The sequence below is a fragment of the Astatotilapia calliptera genome, chromosome 17 (genome assembly GCF_964374335.1).
Source record: "Astatotilapia calliptera chromosome 17, fAstCal68.1, whole genome shotgun sequence".
Taxonomy (NCBI): Eukaryota; Metazoa; Chordata; class Actinopteri; order Cichliformes; family Cichlidae; genus Astatotilapia; species Astatotilapia calliptera.
In genome coordinates, this window is record NC_137438.1 from 1,571,743 (window position 1) to 1,584,932 (window position 13,190).

General features: G+C 45.4%; 1 pseudogene across 1 annotated transcript; it reads left to right on the top strand.

Moving 5' to 3' along the window:
* The first annotated feature begins 2,070 nt into the window (after positions 1 to 2,070).
* Positions 2,071 to 6,398, top strand: LOC145421429 (zinc finger protein 277-like; annotated as a pseudogene). The gene is made up of 8 exons (XR_013902793.1): positions 2,071 to 2,122; positions 2,361 to 3,273; positions 3,342 to 3,463; positions 3,588 to 3,655; positions 4,125 to 4,221; positions 4,977 to 5,013; positions 5,099 to 5,273; positions 5,474 to 6,398. The product of XR_013902793.1 is annotated as a zinc finger protein 277-like (transcript).
* The last annotated feature ends 6,792 nt before the right edge of the window (positions 6,399 to 13,190 follow it).

Here is a 13,190-nt window from a genome sequence, read left to right on the forward strand (position 1 = left end):
GGGTAGGGCCGTAGATCGACCGGTAAACTGAGAGCTTCGCTTTTACACTCAGCTCCCTCTTCACCACGACGGACCGGTGCAGCGTCTGCATTAGGGCTGCCACAAACGATTATTTTGATAGTCGACTAGTCATCGATTATTTTTGCGATTAGTCGACTAATCAGATCATCATCCATTGGACGTACAGCGTACTGCTTATTGCACCGGCAGCATCTGGTCTTATATAACTATCATTAGCTTACAGCTTGAAGTGTTTGTGCTAACTAAAAATAAAGACAAGATGATAGTTTATTAATTTTTAATGAAATTTGCAGATTGTTTCGGTGAAGTTTAATAAACTCCTTGCTTTCTAAAATATAACAGGACACCGGAGTATATTCTCCAGAGTCTCACACTTCTGATAATCAGCTGTCTGCTTGACAGTTTTAGCTGTGCAAAAAACTATAACTTTAATCTCAGCCAAACCGATTTACTCAGGAACAAATAAAATACTAAAGAAAGCCAAACAATAACATTGTTAAGTTATCTAAGTGACTTATATATCATGTTTAACCTGAGTAGCGAAAGACGGCGGTGGGTTTGAAAATGATTTGCCGGGAGTCCGGTGTTCTCACGGCTCTAGTTAGCCTTGCCCCCGCCTAGCTAACGAGCTAGTGGGTAACAGACGTCTCCGAAAACGTCGGAGCGCTTTTGAAAATATGTGGTGTCTTGATAAACTGAGCAGATATTTGAGGTTTACACAGCTACATTCTCGCCTGAAAATATGTTAAACGTAAGAGTAAAGTTAAAACTACCTAGCTGCCGCCATTGTTGACAGCTGCGCTATGAATTCTGGGACACAGCTTCTTCTTCGGGGTTTAACGGCAGCTGGCATCCTTGTACATGCAGTGCTGCCATCTTCTGTTTCAGTCCGTTATTACACTCTTAAATCCTACTACTCATTCCTGCGTCCTTTGTGATCTTACAAAGCTTCAAACGATGCGTCGACTATTAAATTAGTCGTCGACGATTTTAATAGTCGACATAATCGTGACTAGTCGACTAATCGTGGCAGCCCTAGTCTGCATTACTGCAGCTGCAGCCCCAATCCGTCTGTCGATCTCCGGCTCCCTTCTCCCATCACTCGCGAACAAGACCCCGAGATACTTGAACTCCTCCACTTGGGGCAGGAACTCATCCCCGACCCGGAGTGGGCACTCCACCCTTTTCCGTCTGAGAACCATGGCCTCAGATTTGGAGGTGCTGATCCTCATTCCCGCTGCTTCACACTCGGCTGCGAACCGTTCCAGTGGAGCTGGAGTAGAGTGTGTGTGGGGTATATAAAGTGTAGTCTCTCTTCTGCTTTCTCAGGTAAGGACAGCATTCTGGAGCCGCTGTGTTTCCCTGAGCAGCCGGCTGACACCTCCAGCCCTCCCGGTGTTCAATGTCCCGGCTCCGAGCCGCTGGTCTGCCTGTTCTGCTCTGAGTCCGTCCCACCGCCGCAGAAAGACGTCCTCCTCAGACACCTGCTGATGGAGCACAAGCTTGTCATCGCCGACGTCAAACTCATGGCAGACGTCCCAAAGTACGAGCCACACATGCTCCGGCTCACTCGTTTAACTCTCGGGAACACGTTTGGATGTTTTTAGCATTTGGAACTCGATCATTTCACCAAAGACTTCCTGTAATTATTTGGGGTGATGGGGGGAAACCCTTACCTTACAAGTATACATATATACAACAAGTCCAGCATGTCCACGCCTGTTAGTGTGCTGCCTTTATGAACCGTGACGAAGTGTTTCTGTGCGCCGGTAAACCTGGCTGTGAGTCGGTTTTACTGAGGAGTTTCCTCCATCAGGTACTTGCTGTACTGGAAGGGCAGATTCCTCGAGCAGCCGCTCACAGATTTCTGCAGCGTCATCAAAACCAACTCCACGGGCCCAGTCGGTGAGTTCACTCAAACCCACAGAGGACCTGACCTTTCAAAGTGAACCACGTACACTTCCTCCAGCTCTGATTAATGACTCATTAAAAACTCTTCTTCCTCGCTGACCTGACAGAGGAGCAGGAGGACTACTTCCTGCTGTGTGACGTCCTTCCAGAAGACAGAGTCCTCCGAGAGAAGCTGCAGCAGAAACGACTGGTGAGGAGACGTGAGACTCGGAGCATCCTGAGTGAATCTTGTGCTGCTGAAAGTTTCGTTTCTTTTAAACTTTATTTTGAGGCAAAGTCTGAAAATCAGGCAAAATCAGAAAAATTGCAGATTTGAGTGATGATTTGACACGCTTTGTGTCGTTGTAACCTCTGCACTTTAAATATCTGAGCACTCTGAGGTAGTTTTCTGAAGAATTCCTCTGAGCTCTTCTTCTGTGCTCCCACAGGAGGAGGTCCTGGAGCAGCAGCCGAAGGAGCGAGACGACAGCAGCTTCCATCGTCTCTGCATGTTCTGCAGCGAAGAGTTCACGGGAAACAGGTAAAGCGCCGCAGGATTCCCATCAGTCCTGGAAACCTCACGTGTGTTAGATTAAAGCAGACAGAAGGTAGAGCTTCCTGAAATCATGTGACTAAAAGCTTCTTTGCTTCCTGTAGTCATCTCTTATGATCCAACCCCCAAAAAGCTGCTTTGATGCATAATTCCATAAACATCATTCAGTGACATGTCTGAGCCTGAACCAAGAAGCTGATCTGAGACCAGTGCAGCTCCTCATCCTTCTTCCTCTCCTGCTAAGGGTCAGGTCTCAGACCTGTGCAGGTGTGTGCTGGTTCATGAATGGCATGAAGGTGTGACTGGCTTCTCACTGGTGTTTACCACAGTTCTTGTGTGGATCTGTGTCTTTACCTCCAGTTAAGCTTCCATCCATCCATTTTCAGTCACTGTGTTGGTTCGCAGATGCTCGGCCTCCCTCTGCACAGCCACCACCTCCAGCTCCTTGTGGGAGGACGCCGAGAGACATAACCCGCGTCCGCTCCGGGTCTCCTCACATTTGGACATGCAGCGGCCCATGGCGAGGGAGGCTGCTTCCCTCTGTCTGCCACTATGGGCACGCTGCATGGATCTTGAAGTCTTGTCCAAATGGGAACTTCTGGACGAAGCCCAAAGGACTGCAGCGCAGTGCTAACAGTGATGATGTCAGCTGATGTTTTCTGTTGTTTATTAAAAATGGCTCCACGTGCTGTTTCCAGGTGGTCTCTGCTGAACCACATGGCCAGAGAGCATTCCTTCAGCATCGGACTGCCGGACAACATCGTCTACTGCAGCGAGTTCCTCGACACGCTGCAGGACAAACTGGACAGGTTTGCTTTTTATTCACAGCGTTAAGTTTTGTTTCGCGCGCCTTTTCATTTTGCTCCCCTCGCTTCAGTCTGCAGTGTCTGTACTGCGAGAAAACGTTTCGAGATAAAACCACGCTGAAGGAAAAAAGCTCACCGCCGCATCAGCGCCAAAAACCACGAGTACGACCGCTTCTACGTCATCAACTACCTGGTAAAGCCCAGCGACACACTCGCCACACGCTTCCACGTCAGGATAAACGAAGCAGTTCTGTAGAAGCAAACGCACGACCTGAATGTATTGTTCCGATTTTAAAGCGTCCCTCCTGTCCTGTCAGGAACTGGGAAAAACGTGGGAGGAGCTGCAAAGCGAAGATGACCGTGAGCTGGCGGATGATGAGGATGAGTAAGTATCCTCATGTAGCTCTGTGAGGACGGCATTAACTAAAGTGTCCTGATGCATGTCATACACACTGCTCTGTGTCGTGTTAAAGGCAAAAACCGGGCCGGGCTGCACTTGCATGTAATACCAGTTTTTTACCACCAGATGGTGCAGTTACTGGGTGTAACGTTTATTTTAAACCAACACGACATCACCAGTCTGAGCACGCTTGATCTCCAGCGCTAACCAGGTGCTGAACCAGGTGCTGTGAGCTCGGGGTAGCTGTGGATCAGGAGGTGCAGCGAAAGGTTGGAGGTTTGATCCCCGGCTCGATCCCAGATACTGAACCTTGGGTTGTCCCTCCTGAGAATATTCTCATTTATTGCGTCAGCCTGGATACAAAAGTTTAAATCAAGTCCACTTCCTACTCCTCCTCTGATCCTGTGTGAATGCTTTCAGTCTTCAGCTCGTTTCATCTCCGTATCGTCCGCAGTGATTGGTCGGACTGGCAGGCTCATCCGGTCTCTGCAGTGTGTCTGTTCTGTGATCACCAATCGGAGACGTTGGAGCAGATCTACGCGCATATGAAGGTACGGGAACGTAGAAGTTTCAGAGAAGGAAAATATCGTTTTCTGCTTTTCATCCCTGAAACGATTCTGCAAAGCATTCTGGGAGAACGGAGACAGTGCACACTAACAGGAAACGATCTGCTTCCTGAGGTCTCTGCAAACGCATGAATCCATCGTAAGCACAAAACATGGATTTTACTCAAAAAGTGCCCTCACACACAGATGGACCGAAGCTGAAGAGCCTTTTATTTTGAAAAGGTTCCAAATAAATACATGATTGTCAAAACTTTAACAAGTGTGTGTGTGTGTGTGAGACCTCCTGCTGACCAAAAGGATCATAAAAGCAGGAAGCTTACAACAGAAGAAACAGATCTGTCAGGATGCATCTGCAATAAAAGCTCCCCCAGCACAGAGTGGCTGGAGAGGTCAGAGACAAAGGAACGTCTTGATCCTATAGGTTGAACTCAGACCGTACAAATTTAAGAAACACAATGACAACATTCAACAATTAGACTTAACACTCGTGAACAATAAATCAAATCTAGGATTGGACGTCGACTGCAGTCAGATTTTGTCGTTGATTAAACGTTCTGATGGTTTAAAGTTAGAACCAGTTTCCCAAACGTGACTCTAAGTTTCTGCTCACGAGTGACGAGTTTACCTGAGAGGCAGAAAAGTTTCTCTCTGCTTTCTGGTTTTGTTATTTATGAAGTCTGTAACCAGCGTCGCGGCGTTGCGTCACCCTGACGTCTTTCTGTTTCGTGATTGTTTTGCAGGAGGCTCACGGCTTCGACCTCCTTAAGACCGAGCTCGGTGAGTGAAATCTCCGTGGTCATTCGAGCGCAGTTTCCTTCTATTTCTTCCTTCTGAGTGTTTCTAATGTTCTGTCCTCCCTCAGACCTCAAGTTCTACCAGCAGGTCAAACTGGTGAACTTCATCCGGCGGCAGATCCATCAGAGCCGCTGCTACGGCTGCACGCGGATGTTCGACTGCCGGGCGGACGCCCTGCGTCACATCGCGGCTGAAGGTCACGTGATGAAACTGCCAGAGATGTCCGCCTGGGACCAGCCGCAGTAGGTTTAACGAAGCGCCTGCAGAATTGACCAATGAGAGCGCGGGCTTTAAAGCTGGCGTCCAGCTGCTGATGAACGTGGTCAACGCCACAGATGTTTACACTTCATTTGGAGTATTTTTATCAGCTGATGAAAATGGCGTCCTTTTTTAAGTTGGGACTAATTTGAGCCTGAGCACTAAACTTCGTCTCGCTCCGCAGGTATTACTTCCCCACGTACGAGAACGACGCTCTCCTGTGCACGCTCTCTGACAGCGAGGAAGGCGACGGTGGCGAGGAGCATCGCGGCGAGGAGATCCCGGTCATCGCGGAGGACATCTCTAACCTGAGAGTCCTCAAGCAGCTGCTGAAGGAGCGAGGAGGCAGCAGCTAGGACCACAGACGGACACGTGTCATACGTTTGACTCAAAGTCGTCTCTGACGTCGGCTGAGCTCAGCTCATGGTGACCACATCCCACATGGCTGGAACGCAGCCGCACGGGTTTGAGTCCGGCCCTTTCCCTCTCAACTATTTCCTGTACGTCTCTACTTAGTAGAGATAAGAAGGTTTAAAAGAAGAGTCCTCTCCACAGCAGGACACGCGGACGCCATGATGTCCGCTGAAACGTAATTGCTCTGCCTCGTGCAATGAAGCTGAAACATGCGTTTTCTTGAGTATGAATTTCAGTACTCGAGTAAAAATGATTTTCTTTTGTAACTTGTAACTGAGCTGGATTCAGTGCTGTGGTGGACGAGCAGCTCATCGTCAAGAGAAGACGAGAGACTCTTTATTGTCATTGCAGAGTCACACTAGGAACAACAGCACTACACAATTGGAAACTGTCCCGCGTCGGCACTACGCACAATCAATCAACCTTTATTTATAAAGCACTTTTCATACACAAATGTAGCACAAAGTGGCAGGGATAGCTCAGTAGGTAAAGTGGTCGCCCCATGATCGGAAGGTCGGCGGTTCGAATCCACTTAACGGCTACCCTGAGGTACCCCTGAGCAAGGTACCGTCCCTACACACTGCTCCCCGGGCGCCTGCTTAGTGGGCTGCCCACTGCTTCACTGAGTGAATGGGTCAAATGCAGAGAAAAACAAGTAATTTCCCCATGGGGATCAATAAAGTATCCATTATTATTATTATTATTATTATTATTATTATTATTATTATTACCTGGTTAAAAGCAGCCCACCCCACCCCGCCCTCCAACTCACTGCCAACACAAACAACACGACACAGGAACCTAATAAATGAAAAGAATGAGTGTATGTTTTACTGCACATTGTTATTATTATTGTTGTCCCCTCAAAAAGTCCAGGGACTTCTCGTGCCTGAAACATCTGTCCTACTTGGCGTTTCTGTTGTTTTTCTGCGTCGCGTTGCCGAGCGACACCTGCCGTATGGTGGAGCCGAACTGCAGCAGAGTTTCCTTCGCGTCCGGGCTCACGTTCACGAACATGCAGCACTGAGGAGAGAAACGAGAGGTCGCTGCAGGAACTCACTGCTGTCAAACTTCCTGTTTTATCCTCATTTCTGACTCTGGCAGGCCCAGGCTGTGTCCCAATCCAGCGACCGCACGCGTACTACGTACGGCGCGTACTATAAGTACGAGAAGTGCGGAAGTGAGAGGCTTGTGAAATGGGACGGTCTAGCCTTCGTCGCGCTGTTCAGGTTGCCTAGCAACCATGATACTAACCGCGAGAAACGTGTCATACAGCTTTGTGTGACAGAAATGAAGGAGAACATATTTTGTTCATCTGAGACCAAAGGACTGTAAACATGATTGTTGGGCTTCATTTCTGTGCTGAACAGTCATTTAAGATTAGCTAGTAAATAACAATTAGCTAACGTTGTTCATGAGACTGAAGTCATCTCACTGTGGTAATGTAAATATAATATGGCCAATATTATATGTATTGTCAGATTATTATGATATATATATATATATTACAGCAGTGAGCTTGAACTCTGGGTCAGAGATTCAAGTTGCAGTTATTTATATTTCCTATCACCTTAAATCTTCACTCAAAGACAAGTATCTGTGACAGTGTATCTACAGATGTATTATACATAAGAGACAAATATTGTTTGTTTAATATGTTAGAATTATTACATTTGGCTCAATGCTTACATATATGAGTACATGATGACAATAATCACGACCCCACAGAGCGGGACATTCGCTTCAGCCGAAAATCTTAGAGGCGACCCAGAAAGCTGCAGGAAGAGCAATGACACATCCGGCAGCAGTTAAACCTACTTTAAGTAGGTTTAGACCCCACGAACCAGGCGATTCTCTTTCTGTTGTCTCTTGTTCATGTACCGCTGGGCGCTGAAGATTTTCCACAGTTTGTCTGAGTTCTGCCATCTCTTGCCTCAATTGTGCGTTTCCTTGCCCGAGTTGTGCGTTTTCTTGATAGAGTTGTATGTAGTTTTCACTGAGTTGTGTGTTTTCTCCACTGACTTGTCCGATATATTGACTGAATTCTATGCACGTTTCACTGAGTTGTATGTGTTCTTCCCTGAGTTCCTCTGTCGTACGCTGCAGTCGATCTGACTGATCACCGTTTCCCTGTGACATTTCTTTAAAGGTTTAAAGCTCAAAAGTGTCAAAAAAGTTAAATCTCTGAATGATTTAAATGCAAAGGTCAGCTTTGTCTAAACTGTTAAAGGACCTCCTCTATTTAAGGACTTAGTGAGTGTAGCAGAGAATGTGATGTCGCCGTGACGTCACAATGACGTCACAATGACCGTTCATTGATCTGAGCATGCTCAGAATGATCCACAGCGCTCCTTTGATCCTTTGATCTTCTCGAACGATCATTGTGACGTCACGGTGACATCACAATGATCCTTTGAGAAGATCAAAGGATCATCGTGATGTCACAGGGACATCACATTCTCTGCCACACCCACCAAGTCTATAAATAGAGGAGGTCGTTAACAGTTTACATCAGAAAGAGCCAGTTGTTTTAGACAAAGCTGACCTTAGACAAAGCTGACCTTTGCATTTAAATCATTCAGAGATTTAACTTTTTTGAGCTTTAAACCTCCAAAGAAATGTCACAGGGAACGTCGAATAATCCATCTGGAAGCAGAGATCAGTCAGACCCAGTGCAGCGTACGGCAGTTGAAATTCTACAAATTGTTGTTAGTCAAAACTTAGACATCGCTGCATTAAACACACGCCTCACGGAAGAAAACAGACATCACAGGCAAGAGATCATTCAAATCAATCAAGAAAGCGCACAAGTCAATCGAGAAAACATAGAACTTGGGCAAGTGATCACACGCCTCACGGAAGAAAACAGACATCACAGCCAAGAGATCATTCAACTCAATAGAGACAACGCACAAGTCACTCGAGAAAACATAGAACTTGGGCAAGTGATCACACGCCTCACGGAAGAAAACAGACATCACAGCCAAGAGATCATTCAAATCAATCAAGAAAGCGCACAAGTCACTCGAGAAAACATAGAACTTGGGCAAGTGATCACACGCCTCACGGAAGAAAACAGACATCACAGGCAAGAGATCATTCAACTCAATAGAGACAACGCACAAGTCACTCGAGAATACATGGAACTTGGGCAAGTGATCACACGCCTCAGGCAACAGAACGAAGAACTGAGGCAAGAGAGAAGACGACTCTGTGAAGAGATCAGACAACTCAGGGAAAGGAACGAAGAACTCACAAATGTCGGATGGTTCATTGTTCTTTCTGCAGCTGCTATCTGGGTCGCCTCTAGGTTTTTCGGCTGAAGCGAATGTCCCGCTCTGTGGGGTCATGATTATTGTCATGACCCCACAGAGCGGGGATGGCTTGCGTGTGCTTGCATGCACACGTCCCATCGACAATTGTGGACCAGTTACCCTTTAAAAACAGTAATGATGTTTTCCAGCCACAGTCCACCTTCATCCTGGCGTTGTTCCCGCTGGTGCAGGGTCCGCTCCTCAGCAAAGGTTTCTCCGTTTGGTTCTGTCCAAGGCGTCCTCAGGTGACGCGTTGATGGTCTTAATGTCTTCCTTGATTTTGTCCATCCACCGTTTTTTCGGTCTGCCTCGAGGCCGGCGCCGTCTGGGTCGATCCTTAATAGTCGTTTTTGCTGAGTTCTCATCGCTTCGAATCACGTGTCCATACCACCTCAGGCGGGATTCGAGCATCTTTTAAACTCGAGCCACAGTCCACCGACCTGTGCTCTCCTTTATGTTTGATTTTATTTTGCCCCTCACCTCCCAACCAGTCATGGCAGAAGACCGCCCCTCCCTGAGCCTGGTTCTGCCAGAGGTTTCTTCCTGTTAAAAGGGAGTTTTTCCTCTCCACCGTTGCCAGAGTGCTTGCTCATAGGGGATCATTTGATTGTTGGGTTGAATTTTTGGATTTCATTTCATTGGCTTGAACTGAAAAACCTAAAAATTCAGCTGAGGGGTTCACATAGTGGAGAGCACTACATTTGTTAACTGCACTTTGTTTATTTGTGGATTTTGTAGTTCTTCCTACTACAAAAACTACAAATGAAAACAAGGCAGTTAGCAGCAAATGAAAATAAATAAAACACATTAAAAAAATCTGCTACTGCTCTGTGTGTTTACTTTAGTGAACAATTCAGGTGAGGGGTTCACATAGTGGAGAGCACTACATTTGTTATATATATTGTGTGTGTATATATATATATATATAACAACTAAAATACAATATATTGTATTTTAGATTAGAATTGAGATGGATATATATCTGGTCAAAGAATATAACTAAATTTATATTTAACTTACAATAAATCACTAGTTGTTCAGTCCTAGCTGTCGTTATCAGTTACTGCCAGTTATTCCTCTGCTGCCCATGGTTTACAGTCCACATAAACAGGACTGAATCATCAGCAGAAGAAACAGAAAACAGGTCTCTTGCCACTGTTTGCTACTTTTGTAATTGCTGATAGGAATTTGTGACAGGTCGGAGGCACGACACGACCACGACTCAGCATTCTGTGGCATTTCCCTTTTATTCTCGTTAGCTGTACACACACTGATGGCTCAGCTTTCCAGCCAAACACATACCAACAACAAACACACAACAGGCCCTAGTTCATTTAAATGAGAGTACGTTTTGCTCTAATGAGTTTGCATTCAGTGTTTAAAATTCAAACTGTTAACATAAAATGTTATTGTTAATAAATTGTTATTGTTTACCTTTTTGTCTTGTATTGTTGATGTGTATGAAGTATATGTATATCTGTATGTTGCCCTGTCTTAGTTTGTCTTGTCCCGTGTTCCCACTCGTGGCCCGCACCTTGTCGTGGTGAGTGGGCTTTCAACTAAGATGGGCTGTCCTTCTGTTGTCATATGTTGAAAAGAAAGCAAAATGCTACTTTTTACTACTCGGATCAAATGTATTCATGTTTAAATACTGTGGGTAATGTAATCTAAAGAAGTAGTCAGGGTGTGGTCCTTCTCAAATTTCCTTCATCCGAGTTTTTGTGCTCGTCTGTCTGCCTCTGTTCTAGGTTCACAGGACATGCAGATGAGATGCTTCTCTTGGGTTTCATATATAAGCAACACACGTCCTGGTTTATGTCACAGTCTTTGGTAAGTTTTACAGTCCAAATTTATTGACTGGTGTTAAGGTTCAAATATTAAGGAGGGATATAGGAGGTGTTGCGAGATCGATCAACTTTAGACCAGACAACAAACGACGGAGGCTCCGGAAAAGTGCAATCAAACGATGAGTTTTATTAACACAGGAGAACCACCAACCGTCAGCATACGGATTGTTTTGCTCTGACAAGAATACATTGGGTTCTGGTTTTATAGGACAAAATATCACCTACGTCAATACAGTTCAAAAATACATGGTGACAGACGGGCAAAAGTTCAATTCGTGCAGACAAGGGTACATCACGTACATATAACCTTACACCGACATATAACTTCTCCTTTCTACATTACTTGCCTTTTAAGGTAATAACTTCAGGTCTTAGCATCTCTGAGATCTAATAATGGACCCTCGTCATTAATTACTAAGTAGAGTACTTTGCAGCCAGTCTCAAACTGAAGCAGAAGACGCTTAGGCCTTCGCTCAGACCTGCTACTAGATTAATATGTGTATTGTAAGCATGCATGCAATTAACCTGCTATGTTCTCATCTCCCCTCAGCATGTATCATCTGGACACTCTCACCAGTGAAGCTTAAAACCTTCTAGAATGGAACATCAACTCTAACCAAGCACATTTATGCATTGTGTATAGAATGAACTCAACCTGTAAAAATAGAAAGGTCAATGTGATGACAGACATATTCAATGCAATATAAACCCTGTAGGAAATATTACTGATAAATGATACTGTGAAACATGTTATTAATACATTCTTCATAAGGCAGATTATATGGTAGCAATAAAAGAATCTCTGAATCCCAACAGAGGGCAGGGTCAAGGTTTGGCCCAATACTGGTTACTTTTTAATGTTAGATTTAACTAAATATAAAGCGTTTTAAGATAAAGGACAAGTTAAGTCTTGTTTTGTGCAGGGCTGATCAAATTTTGTCAGTACCATACTAATTAATCTAAGCCTCTGGACTTCTTTAAGTTTCTTGAAGATGTTTCACCTCTCCCACATGGCTTATAAGTCTGGGACTCTCCACCATTTGATCTTAGAACTGAAGAAGCTTCTCGGACGAGACGTGAAACGTCTTCAAGACACTTAAAGAAGTCCAGATGCTTTTCTTTCCAAGCTCCTTAGACTACGATGACCTGGTGGACTGAGAAACTTCACAGACACACTAATTCCTCCTTGCCAATTATCAGCTTACTAGAATTGTGTAACAAAATGTGCTGAATGTCATATAATTAACAGGAAATCAGAGAAACTAAGGACTTATGGTTTGAGGCATAAACTTCTTAACAAACTGATTTGAATTATTCTCTCCTCTGTTTGTGATTTTTAGGAGCCGTCTTCAGATTGAGACCTCAGTGGCAGTTAATGACATGATGGACATGCCATCTATTTGAAATGCTGATTTATTTTTTTAAATATATTTGGCACGCAGACTGGGGGGAGCCAGGATCAAACCACCAACCTTCCAGTCAGAAGATGACCCGCTGCACTTCCTGAGCTACAGCCACCCCAAATTAACAATATAAGTCTCTTTAGTAATTAATCAAATAACAATGAATTTCACAAATTCCTCCTTTTTTTTTAACGCACCAAAAGCTCACGATTAATAAAAAGCAGTTATGTGAGTAATGCGCAGGTGCTCATCACATCCATGAACATGCTTGGACTTCTGTGCCGCTCCTCTCCACCTGTACTGAAATTCACCTGCCCTGCTTCAGGTGTCTCAGTGCAGCAGCTCCACCTACTGGTCAGAGCAGTGAATCTCAGTGTAAAGAAACAGAGTGTTACTGAACAGGAGATCAGCCTCCTCATCATCATCATCACCTCCTTCTTCTTCTTTGTTTTAATTTCAAGCCATTCCCTGGTAAAATCTTCTGACCCGTGATCTCCTCTCACTTTCCACAGGTACACCTGATTGGCCAGCCTCTACGCCTCTCCAAGTCATGTGACTGGATCACGTGAAGAAGCGTTTCTGTTTCCGTGACATCAGTTCAGTGGTGTTCTGTGTATGTTTGATATCTCTGCCTGGACGTCCAGCCAACTGCTCCGACCCTCGCTGGACCGGATCCTGGTCCCGTTGGGTTTTGCTGGTTCTGGGCGGTCCCGTTGGCCAACAGGTGCTGCTGGGATGCAAGTGGGCAGAGCTCACAGTGACGTACCTGCAGGGACGACTAGGTGACCTCTGACCTCTTTCGGAAGGACGGGCTCAGCTCCGGATGACATCACACCGTTACCTGGATGCGTCTCAGCTTCACCTGAAATAAAGAGAACACTGGATGAAGGAGTGCCAGCCAATCAGAGGGCAGTATTCAGACT